The sequence below is a fragment of the Bos indicus x Bos taurus genome, chromosome X (assembly GCF_003369695.1).
Source record: "Bos indicus x Bos taurus breed Angus x Brahman F1 hybrid chromosome X, Bos_hybrid_MaternalHap_v2.0, whole genome shotgun sequence".
Lineage (NCBI taxonomy): Eukaryota > Metazoa > Chordata > Mammalia > Artiodactyla > Bovidae > Bos > Bos indicus x Bos taurus.
This window is the reverse complement of record NC_040105.1, coordinates 11908468-11921663: the sequence shown is the minus strand read 5'-3', so window position 1 is coordinate 11921663 and position 13196 is coordinate 11908468. Positions and strand designations below refer to the sequence as shown.

The window sequence follows — 13196 nt, the reverse complement described above, 5'->3', positions numbered from 1 at the left end:
TATTAAAACAAGTTCTCAAGCTTCTATAATCTATGTTCAAGGAATGTTTCTCAAAATGAGTTACCCAGAGTATTAATAGGTGTTGCTCAAATAAAGGGTTCTATAGTTAATGAGAAACATTGGTTTAAACAAAATTAAACATTTTTATTACTGCACCGCTTCTCAAAGCTTTTAATATGCTAATGTGCCATGTAAATCCCCCAAAGGAGGAGTAAAATAAACTTGACTTCCAAAAATTACTTGAATGTGACATTTTCTTTCATTGAACCCAGATGCAAGAGTTAGTCTTGAAAGGATGAGATGAGTTGTTCAGACAAAACGTGTGACTTAACGAGAAACAGAAATTTGGAGCAGTGTGAAGAATATCATGACTGGGAGGAGGGGGAATCGGAAAGTTCAGCTGAGTCTTCTGGATGGTCTACAGAACACCAGAGACAAGCTTGCCTGCTCTGAGTAAGGGAGACAGGAGTGAGGCTAAGACCTTGAGAAGTGAAGAAAATGTCCGCAAAAGCCATAAAGGAAATATAAATAAAAGAACAGCAGAGCCACTGAAAGGGCCAAGTGGAGGCCACAGAGGATAGGTTTGGAACAGTCCCAGCCGGTACATTTTCATGACTTTCTCCACCCGTGCAATGACCACTGCATGTGAATAGAGAAAGCAAATTAAAATGGAACTTGGCAGCTTGAATTGACCTAGCAAAATCTCCACATAAGTTCAAGGAGAAAAGAAATTCTAAAGATCAGGTAGGAAGTGTTGGAAGGGTGCACCCAGAGTGAAAATGGGGAAAAGGACAAGCAAGGTCCAAATTGGTCATGAAAAATAGAGAAAGGGAAGAGAACAAATGCCAACATGATGCTTGGGGAACCAGTGGAAGAGAGTTAGAGAGATGGCTGATAAAGATCTCGGGGTCTAGGGAGGTAAGATGTGGACTCAAGGTCACGCCTGTGGGTTGCTCTGACTGATGATGAGATTCCCACTGGAATACACTCAGAGGTGGCTGTGATGGAAGTAAAATGAAGGTGGAGGAAGGAACAGCTTGCACATTTCCTTGGTTTCTCATCCATCCATCTGTTTTCTTCTGATATCCTTCAGGTGCAGGAATTATTCATCTTTGAGTCCTCATCTCAGAGCTCTGTGCCTGGAGCATAGTGGGATCTTCAGAACACCTGCTGGCTGAGTGGATGAAAGCTGCATGGATAAACAGGTAAACAATACAGGTATTGATGCTGTTAAGGGTGTTGACAGAACAGTGAAAGAGGCCGGTGCAAATGTCATTGGTGAAGTCCATTCACCCCATCCATGTTATGAAGTCTGCATTTAGGGAGCCTTGTTGGAAAGCTTATGGTCATTTTCATATGAGTGCATTCAAGATGTTGGTGTCTTGACTTAATTGACTGGATTCCCAACCACAGCTTTTAGCCCATTACTCCATACCTCGCCTGTCTCGATTTCTGTTCTTCCTATGGAAATCTCCATGACTTGTGGTGATTAGAGCCTTAACTCCTCTAGCCTCTTGGTTACCCCAGGCCCTGACCTAGGCTGGGAACACCTCCATCCTGGGAACCCTGGCCAAAGAAAGAAAAAGGTTCATCAAAAAAAGGTTTGTGCTTCACAGTAAGAATTTGAAAAACCATGAATGAAGGAATCACACAGAGCATATATCAAGTCTTATAGCCCCAGTATTATTAACTATAAGAAAAACTTTATGTCACTAGGAAATCAAACATGCACTTCTCAGACTTTGGTGGATGTGAGAATTATATGAACCCCTTACCCTCTGATTCCTCTTCAATAGGAGTTGGAGGAACCTGGCCTTTTGCTTTTTAATAAGCATCCTCAGTGATTGTCCTGCAGGTTGTCTCAGATATTTTGAGAAATGCCATTAGAAGCTTTTTGCTGATGAATTCTAGTACTGCAGTGATTTCAGGACTGCAATCTAGCCCAGAGGAAGGGACTTGTCATAAAACTCAGAGAGCATAGCAAGAACACCTTTTTTTTCCCCTGAGATTGTATGTGTGTGTATATATATATATATATATATATATATATAATGTTTTGGAGGAGGTTTGATGTTGTAAAACTGAGGAGGCAGATGTAGAACCCCAGCCACATCTCAGGGTGTTCCTGCCCTGAGTTTATAACCCTGCTGCAGCTTCCCACCCTGATTCCAGCTAATGACACCTCCGAGGGGCACTTGGGGCAGGGGCCTAGGGAATTTTCTCAGAACATTGAGACAGAGGGCAACTGAAGAGAAGCTTTATATTATCTAGGGCATCGCTGTTCTACAGGACAGCAGCTCTTGGCACTTGTAAAGTGTGTTTATCATCTGATAAAATGAACTATATAAATGCAAGGTAATATTAATTGAGAGCACCTTATTGTGAACACCAAATGAAAATTACTCAAACTGTTATTGACATGAAATGATACATAAAAAGCAGAGATCTCTTCCTCTTTCCCAAGGAGTCTGCTTTTTTATTCTCTGGGCTCCAGCAGTGCAAGAGGACGGAGACTGCCTCTGGGCACATTCACTAGCTGCTAAGAATCCACACCAGGGCCCTGGCCAGCACTTATATTTCTTTTTTTCCCAGAAGCTCATAAAAGCACCTTGGCTGACCCTTCTCCATCACCTCCTAAAAAGACAAAAACTCTGTCACCAGTATAGCCATTAGCAGGGAAACGATCAATTCTTTGATTTTCTTTCAAGCTGGTTTGTATCTATGTTAGGAAGGGAATTAGCATCCATGTCACGTGTGAATTTCCTTCTCTTTCCATCTCTCTCACCATAAGCAAGCCCCTCCAGCTCCCTGCATCCATTCACAAAGTCACAAAGTTTCCAGCATCCTTGAAGTTGGCCCCAATTCTCCTGCAACCAAAACCTCCAAGACGCTCACAGGCCTTTTTTTGACAGCAGCTATATTTCTTTGTGCACACAGAACAGAAGAAAAGAGGGAAGCCCTCCTCTTGGGAGGAGATTTTCAAGTGTCATCAAATCTTCTCCTGGTCTCAGACACAAAAGCTCAGAACTAGCCATAGCAATCTGCAATGGTCTTCTCCTTTGTCTAAGAGGCAGGCAGTAATTGATTTGACCTGCTTTATGGGGACAATCTCCCAGGCATGACTGAGTGCTAATTGCTACTAATGAGGAGGCATTTTTAACTGGCTGTGGTCTTGAGCTTCCTGTTCTCTTTCCTCCAAGCGGCATTCCTGCCACTGGGTTGCATGTAAACCTTCCAGCGAGCCCTCAGCCATGACAAGCTCCACTTCCCCAGATGCTGAGGGTTGTGTTGAGAAGGGCAAATTCCACTGCCTTTCAAAAGGGCGATCTGACTGAATGAGCAGCATTGAAAGATGCACTGAGGCAATGCCACTCTTGAGGAAATGAACTCTAAATGCTACAGGATCACTGGAAATTACTTTCCTAATGACTTTTACTGATTCCACCCATTTCTCTACATTCATCTCTCTCACCCAGAGAAAAACCCACAAGCCCCAATCCTTGAAGAGTGTTTTCTTGCTACCAGTTATTTGGGGCGGGCGGGGGGCGGGGCGGTGCTAAGTTTTACATCAGTGCCTTCCTGTCTAAAAATCACCTTGTGTTGTTGAAGCCGAATCTGGCTTCTGTGCCCGCGACACTGAATTAAATCTCAGACACAGAGGTCTGGGGGAAGTAGAAAAGAATAGCTTTACTGCTTTGCCAGGCAAAGGGGGGTCCCAGCAGCTTATTGCCCTCAAAACTGTGTCCCAACCTGGAGGGGATAGTGAGGAGTTTTACAGGAATGGTTCAAAGAGGGCGTGGTCAGCTCATGGGCATTCTTCTGATTGGTTGGTGGTGCTAGTGCTTGTGGGCAGCACGCAGTTAACTTCTCCCACCTGGTGGGGGTTTCATTATCTGTTAGTTCAGTTCAGTTCAGTCGGTCAGTCGTGTCCGACTCTTTGCCACCCCATGAATCGCAGCACGCCAGGCCTCCCTGTCCATCACGAACTCCCGGAGTTCACTCAAACTCACGTCCATCGAGTCGGTGATGCCATCCAGCCATCTCATCCTCTGTTGTCCCCTTTTCCTCCTGCCCCCAATCCCTCCCAGCATCAGGGTCTTTTCCAATGAGTCAACTCTTCGCATGAGGTGGCCAAAGTGTTGGAGTTTCAGCTTTAGCATCAGTCCTTCCAATGAACACCCAGGACTGATGTAAAACAGCTCAAATACATTGTTCTGTATATGCTTTGACTGGGGGGGTCCAGGACCCTGCCCCAAGGCTGCACTATTGTTTCTTTTGACTGTTCCTCCCTTGTTACTGCATCCCCTCCCTTCCCTAATTAGCAACTATTTGAACCTTCTGGTTGGAACTCAGGGAAGGTCAAACATATTTCGTGTAATCAAGACATGGTAGACACAGAAAGGCTTTTGTACCCAGGAGCCCCACAGGGTCCTGCTCTGTATCATTATTGGTGCTACCACAGATTACTTCCTCCTATATTTGCCTTGTGTTAGTTAGACAGGGGAAAATCCCTGTTACAACTGATTGGGAATTTTCTTTAGTACCAGATCAGATCAGATCAGTTGCTCAGTCATGTCCGACTCTTTGCGACCCCATGAATCGCAGCACGCCAGGCCTCCCTGTCCATCACCAACTCCCGGAGTTCACTGAGACTCATGTCCATCGAGTCAGTGATGCCATCCAGCCATCTCATCCTCTGTCGTCCCCTTCTCCTCCTGCCCCCAATCCCTCCCAGCATCAGAGTCTTTTCCAATGAGTCAACTCTTCGCATGAGGTGGCCAAAGTACTGGAGTTTCAGCTTTAGCATCATTCCTTCCAAAGAAATCCCAGGGCTGATCTCCTTCAGAATGGACTGGTTGGATCTCCTTGCAGTCCAAGGGACTCTCAAGAGTCTTCTCCAACACCACAGTGCAAAAGCATCAATTCTTCGGCGCTCAGCCTTCTTCACAGTCCAACTCTCACATCCATACATGACCACAGGAAAAACCATAGCCTTGACTAGACGAACCTTTGTTGGCAAAGTAATATCTCTGCTTTTCAATATGCTATCTAGGTTGGTCACAACTTTCCTTCCAAGGAGTAAGCGTCTTTTAATTTCATGGCTGCAGTCACCATCTGCAGTGATTTTGGAGCCCCTCCAAAAAAGTCTGCCACTGTTTCCACTGTTTCCCCATCTATTTCCCATGAAGTGGTGGGACCGGATGCCATGATCTTCGTTTTCTGAATGTTGAGCTTTAAGCCAACTTTTTCACTCTCCACTTTCACTTTCATCAAGAGGCTTTTGAGTTCTTCTTCACTTTCTGCCATAGGGGTGGTGTCATCTGCATATCTGAGGTTATTGATGTTTCTCCCGGGAATCTTGATTCCAGTTTGTGTTTCTTCCAGTCCAGCATTTCTCATGATGTAATCTGCATATAAGTTAAATAACAGGGTGACAATATACAGCCTTGACAAACTCCTTTTCCTATTTGAAACCAGTCTGTTGTTCCATGTCCAGTTCTAACTGTTGCTTCCTGACATGCATATAGGTTTCTCAAGAGGCAGATCAGGTGGTCTGGTATTCCCATCTCTTTCAGAATTTTCCACAGTTTATTGTGATCCACACAGTCAAAGGCTTTGGCATAGTCAATTAATCAAAAATAGATGTTTTTCTGGAACTCTCTTGCTTTTTCCATGATCCAGTAGATGTTGGCAATTTGATCTCTGGTTCCTCTGCCTTTTCTAAAACCAGCTTGAACATCAGGAAGTTCATGGTTCACATATTGCTGAAGCCTGGCTTGGAGAATTTTGAGCATTACTTTACTAGCGTGTGAGATGAGTGCAATTGTGCGGTAGTTTGAGCATTCTTTGGCATTGCCTTTCTTTGGGATTGGAATGAAAACTGACCTTTTCCAGTCCTGTGGCCACTGCTGAGTTTTCCAAATTTGCTGGCATATTGAGTGCAGCCCTTTCACAGCATCATCTTTCAGGATTTGGAATAGCTCAACTGGAATTCCGTCAGGGGTGGTACAAATAGAGGAAAGAGTGTATGAAAGAAAAGAGAACTTTTTTATGAAAGAAAAGAGAACTTTTTGAAACATTGAGGATTCCAAACAGAAGAGCTCAAGGAATAGAGTAATGCAAGAAAATAAAGGGAAAACACAATGTTAGCAAAGGAATTCAGAAAACAGAAAATAATAAACTCAACAAAACAAAAACCTAGCTTTATGAAAGAAATTACTAATAATAAGCCTCCAGCCAGACAGATATATGGATAAAGAGAGGATATGTCAACAAACACTATTATATCCACATAACCAAGGATAATGGAGATTTATAAAAATCATAAACAATTTGGTGAATAAATTTCCGTCGATAAATATAAAAGTGTAGATGCAATGGAAGTTTTCTAAAATAATATAAATTACTGTAGCAGACCACTAGTGCAAATCAATATCTGTGTATTCTTTTCTTACTGGATACACACCTGACTCTGTTATCCACATGCCCTTGCAATTACATGTGGGCAGTGATTTATTTCTGGTCAATAGACTGGCCCCCCAAAATTTTCAAAACATTTATATGTATGTATGTATCTATCCATCTATATCTATCTATCTATATACACACAGATATATAGAGAAAAAAGAAGAGAAAATTGTCAAACTTATTTTACAAAGCTAGTATGTTATCTTGTTTCTTTGATAATAACCATTTTAACAGGTATGAGGTGATATCTCATTGTGGTCTTGATTTGCATTTCCCTGATGATTAGTGAAGTTGAGCATTTTAAAAATATACCAATTGGCCATTTGTGTGTCTTTGGAGTAATGTCTGTTCAGTTCCTTAGCTCATTTTGAGCCACTACATTGGTTTGTTTTGGGGGATTTTTCTGCTATTAAGTTGTAGGAATTCTTAAAAAATTTTTTGAGGATTAATCTCTCATCAAATATATGATTTGCAAATATTTTCTCCCATTCTGTAGGTTGTGTTCACCCCACTGATTATCGCCTTTGCAGAAGTTTTTTAGTTTGATATAGTCCTAGTTGTTTTTGTTGTTGTTGTCTGTGCTTTTGTTGCCATTTTCTGTGAAATCATTGCCAAGACCAATGTTATGAAGCTTTTCCCCCTACTCTTCTTCTAGGAGTTTTACATTTCAAGTCTTATGTTTAAGTCTTTAATCCATTTTGAGTTGATTCTTGTGTATAGTGTAAGATAAAAGTCCAATTTCATTCTTTTGCATGTGAATATCCAGTTTTCCCAGCACCATTTTTTGAAGAGGCTGTCCTTTTTTAATTGTAGGTTTTGGGCTCCCTTGTCAAAGATCAGGTGACCTTTACATACCAATTCTTGACCAGCTATTATTAACAGTTAATCCTGTCAAGGGCAAAAATGACCTTTGCTATTTCCTCTGTGACTCTTAATATACTTATCCCATTACTTAGTTTATTCTCCCAGCCTCTGACTCTTTGAGTGTAGATTCTGTGGCTGTTTCATCTTTTATTTACTACAGTATCTAGTTCATTGTCTGTAAGTGCTGAATAAATATTTATTGAATGGACAAAGACTTAATATAATTCAGCCAAAGTTATAAACGCTTCAGACAGTATCACAACCTGCAATTCCTTTCCTTTACATACAAAGCGGACACTGAATTAAAAGCATTAAACTCGATTCAAGTTCTGGTTTTACTACAAATATCTCTGACTCGAGACAGGTTGCCTCTGACTTACATAGTCTCTAACATAAAAGACTCTAGATGCTAATATAAAAGTCTAATATTAAAGTCTCTATATCCTAGAAAAGGTCTCTTCCAGCTCTGACATCTTCTAAATAATACCAGGATCAGATCAGATAAGTCACTCAGTCGTGTCCGACTCTTTGCGACCCCATGAATCGCAGCACGCCAGGCCTCCCTGTCCATCACCAACTCCCGGAGTTCACTGAGACTCATGTCCATCGAGTCAGTGATGCCATCCAGCCATCTCATCCTCTGTCGTCCCCTTCTCCTCCTGCCCCCAATCCCTCCCAGCATCAGAGTCTTTTCCAATGAATCAACTCTTCACATGAGGTAGCCAAAGTACTGGAGTTTCAGCTTTAGCATCATTCCTTCCAAAGAAATCCCAGGGCTGATCTCCTTCAGAATGGACTGGTTGGATCTCCTTGCAGTCCAAGGGACTCTCAACAGTCTTCTCCAACACCACAGTGCAAAAGCATCAATTCTTCGGCGCTCAGCCTTCTTCACAGTCCAACTCTCACATCCATACATGACCACAGGAAAAACCATGGCCTTGACTAGACGGACCTTTGTTGGCAAAGTAATGTCTCTGCTTTTCAATATGCTATCTAGGTTTGGTCGTAACTTTCCTTCCAAGGATAGATTTATGCTAATATATGTTCAGATTATCAGTCATTCCTTCTTGTGATTATCAAGATATATTTTGGGTAGGAAGGGTAGGGATCAAAGTATATTTGGTGACCAAGAATGAAAGAAAGCTATTTTAATATTTTAAGACCTTCACATTGACAATACATGGTAGTCATTAAGGTTGTTCCCCAATGGTCTGGCTATCTCTTCTTCTGAATGATTGTTTTGAACTTCACTAACCATGTGAAGTTAGGTATGGCCACATAACTAACTTTGGCTGGCAAAATATGAGCTGCAATGACATGTGTCACTTTCAGGTGGGAGCTTTAATAGCAAGTGTGTGTTTGTCATCTTTTCTCTATATATACTATGATGATATACAGTGTTCCAGATTGATACTGTTCCTAGGTTAGGAGTAAAGTAGAGCAAAATTCCCAGTCAACTGTTGAAAAATATGCTGCAAAAGAAAGAAATCTTCATTGTTTTCATGTCTCTGAACCGAGGAGATAATTTTTGCCACAGCAAAACCCAGCCCTATCCAGATTAACACTATATTATTTGGCTTTCCTGGTGGCTCAGAAGGTAATGCATCTGCCTGCAGTGCAGGAGACCTGGGTTCGATCCCTGTGTTGGGAAGATACCCTGGAGAAGAAAATGGCAACCCAGTCCAGTATTCTTGCCTGGAAAATTCCACGGATGGAGGAGCCTGGTGGGCTATAGTCCATGGGGTCGCAAAGAGTCAGACATGACTGAGCGACTTCACTTCACTTAGTGCCATGCTCTGATTTAGCAGTTGTTAGTTTACTGCCAAAATACACTCGTTATTCTGATTAACTGTGGATATTTTGCAAGTATTTTATCACTATGAATGATGTCATGTTCCTTTAGAGTAGGGATATAATCTGTCTAGCTCATCATTGTATCTTCAGAGTCTGGACTGATTTTCCCCTCTTCTATATATCAGAGAGAATGAACAGTTATCTCTGCAATAAAGTTATGCTTGATTTCTTGCATTCCAATTTTTTTTGAGTAAGGAAAAAAGGAATGGACATAAGACATTGACCACCTGAAAACTGAGTATAACCCTGAGTTCGCTTGCTGATCTTACTGGAAAAAACAAACAAACAAAAAGAATCAAGGCAACTGAGACTCTGTCCAGTCATACTGGATGCAGTCCTTTGAATACCAATATCATATCTCAGGCAGAAGAGTTATTTTAAAAACACAAGATTTAAGTGTGCCTGTTGTTTTAATTATCTTTGGGTGTCCTGTTTACATTCACATAAATGATTGATTGTTTCATGCTAAATAGATAACAATGAAAATTGTTACCACATAACATAGTCTGTTTGGGGAATGTGAAGGGGAAAGATAAATATTTGAGAGCCTGCTATGAATAGGTACCTTCAAATATGCTATCTTTTAGAAACGTTTTAATTGATATAAGGTATGCATACAAAACAGTGCTTAACTCATGAGAGTACAGCTCAATGAATTTTCAAAGACTGAACACACTTGTTTAATCAGCATCCAGATCAAGAAACAAAACATGGCCAGCACCCTTGAGGACCCTCTTCTGCCTTCTGCACATTTCCAATCCCTTATCCCAAAGGTAACCAACCACTACCTTGATTTCTAATAGAATAGATTGACTTTGCCTGGTTTTGAAGTTTATGTAGCTGGAACCAGAGAATATGTACTTCTCTATGTCTGGCTTTTTACTTTCAGCATAATTCTTGTACTATCCATCTGTATTATTGCATGTAGTTGTAGTTTGTTCATTTTCATTGCACATAGTATTCCATGATATGGAAATACCATAATGTAAATAATAATAATATAATAGTAATTCTAAATAGGCAAGCTAATGGATATTTGGGTAGTTTGCAGTTTGGGGCTATTATGAATGGTGTTGCTATGAACATTTCAGTGTATCTTTTTTGAGCTCATATGAATGTATCTTTTAGGTATATGTCTATGAATGCTATTATTGGATCAAAAGGAATGCACATGCTCAATTTTAGAAAATACTGACAATTTTTCAAAGTGGTCATGTGATAGACTGCAAAAATGGTCCCTTCCAATATCCATATCTCTTTATGATGTGACTTTGTAGCTTCTCCCATCAAGAGATGGAGTCTGTTTCCTCCACCTTTGAATGTGAACTTGTATCATGTCTTGCTCTGACTAGCTCTTTAAGAATCTTCCTCAGCTTCCGTATATACAAGTCCAATCTAGCATGCTAAGTGATTAAAAGCGTGTGGCCAGGTCAACTCTCTCATACCAACCAACAGGTAGCCAGTCATCTGACATGAGAATGAGGCCACCCTAGACCATCCTGGCCCAGCTGGCCTGCCTACTGATGGCAGATGCATGAGTGAACCCAGTCAACATTGACCAAGGCTGGTCCAGATCAAAAGAACCACTCAACCTTAGACTTGTGAATAATAAATGTGATTGTTTTTTTAAACCACTAAGTTATGCATCCATAGACAATGATTGTATATGTCATTATTTTGAAAACAGTGACTTTAAGTAGGTAATGTTAGCTTCATTTTAAGAAACTCAGATTCAGAAAGGCTAGGTGACTTACCCCAGAACACCCAGCTAGCAAGGGGTGGAGCCAGGAATCAAATTCTGCCTAATCCCAAAGCCCCCTTTCTTCTATATCATTCTGTTTATAAAGTAAAAATACAAAAAATAAACAAAATTTAGATCTGTTGACTTCTACATGATCTCAAAGCCCCTTGAATACAAGTTCAATTATGCTGCTCAGTAGCCAACATTGGGAAGTGCTGTCATTTGAGCCCCAACCCCCGTCTTCTAGCCCAGAAACTGGGTGTCCAATGGCCCCTATGATATCACACTTTGGAATTTTATTTATAGATTATTATCCATGTTTTTCATTTCAATAGAATTTTTCACATGTGGGTTGACTTGATTTTATTATATTTGATATTTACATATCTCTTGGTCCTTAATAATTAATCTTTTATCACATTTCTTAGTATGAAGAACTTGTTCTGAGGTGATGCCAATATTGTGTATATATGAAAGAAGCTGTGAAAGGAGTCAAGCTGAAAAAGTCAATCTGAGTCACACCCAACAGGTGTACCTCCTACAGGAGAAAGTCAAGAGTACACCCTTCTTGAAATCAAGTGATTTGTGAGTGTAACATTTAGGCAAATTTTAAATGTTTGTGCAGAAAAAAGTTGATAAAGAGGTGGGCTCATCCTCCCATTCTCAGGTATTTCTGAGATTGTCCTCCTTCCCAACAGATACTGGAAATATATGAGCTTTGATTAAAGGGAGTCCTGAGTCAAAATTCTAGCAAAAGTCACTTAGTTCCTTTGCAATTTAGTCATGTACAATGCATCCCTTGCTAAGTAGTAAGAATCTGGAGGGATAGAGAGAGAGAGAGAGAGAGAGATCACCTAGCAAGTGTCTGACAACAGAGCAGACACTTACGAATTATAACTATTAATACTGTTACATTATTGTTCTTATTGATTTTTTTCTGAACTGGCAATCGACATTCCATGGCTTTTTTTCTCTCTCACAGTCCCAACAAAGTTAGTCTAGAAGAAACTCTAAAACATGTCTGACTTCCCATCTCAATAAGTCATCATATATCTCTAGTCTGAGGCCTGCAAAAATGTAGAAAAAATGTAAGACATTATTTTACATTTTCTAATAGGGAGAATAAAACAATTACCCAATTGACTTATAAAAGGTAGAAGGTGCTGCATGCCATAAAAGAAGAACAAATGATTCCACTAGATGGAAAGCTGAGATCAGGAAGAAAAGTGATGTCATTGATGAAAAGGTAACTCCAGGCAGAAATAGTAGAATGGTTAAAGTTGGGAGCTGGGAAGGGGACAGGCATATTCAGGACACAATGGCCTTAACTAGTGTAGGGTAGAAGTTGGAGTCATGGGACACACAGTTGGAACGTAAGACTATGAAGCCAGAAGAAGACATCTAGGCTAGATTCAAGAGGCACTGACACATTTTAGGTAGACGCTTGAGGGAGATAAAATTTGACAAAATGAGCAGATTGGAGGAATCAGAAACAAAGAGGCCAGAGGGGAAATCATTGCCATAATCACAGATAATAAAATCACAAATCATTGCCATAAGACACAGAAGTCCTGTTAGTAGAGTTAGTGGGTGGCAATTCTACAGAAAGGAAGAGTTTCATAGAAAGAGGGCATTCTGTCAGATACAGAAAGGTTAATACTGTATGATATAACGTATGTGGAGTCTAAAAAAGCCTTTGACATACAAATAGTGAGAAAAGAAAAGTTGCTTTATTTAGGAGACCATCAGTCTGGGAAGATGGTGGACTAATGTCCTAAGACCATCTCCAAGTTGCTAGTTAGAAGACAAAAGTTTTATAGGCAGTGCGATGGAGAGGGGCACAGGGTGTGTGATCAGCTTGTGCTCAGCCCTCAGATTGGTTGGTCTCAGATTGGTTGGCATCAAGGTGAAGTTTTGTGCATCACCAATCTTCTGGTCTCAACCAGTCTGGGGTCTACATGCTTATGGTCAGAAGTTTTCATCTGGTGGGGGTCTGCTTCCTGTAAAAACAACTTCGGCATGTATGTCAGACTGTTATTATCTTTCAGGAAACTGGGAGTTTGGTGATTCTGCTTTGTAGCTAGCTTATAGTCTAAATCGTTACCAGTTTCCCAACCTAACAAGTATCTTTGTTTCTACATCTTTTCTTCACATTTCCTAATCATTAACTCTTGAGCCAGCCTTTTGAAGCTCAGGGAAGGCCCGGAAGACTATAGCAAAAGCCTTTTACTTCAAGGGACAAGGACACAGCAGCTTGTGTGCGGCTTCA

At 40.8% G+C, this 13196-nt stretch overlaps 1 pseudogene; it reads left to right on the top strand.

Moving 5' to 3' along the window:
* The first annotated feature begins 1099 nt into the window (after positions 1-1099).
* Positions 1100-13196, top strand: part of LOC113887631 — a 53831-nt pseudogene continuing 41734 nt past the window's right edge.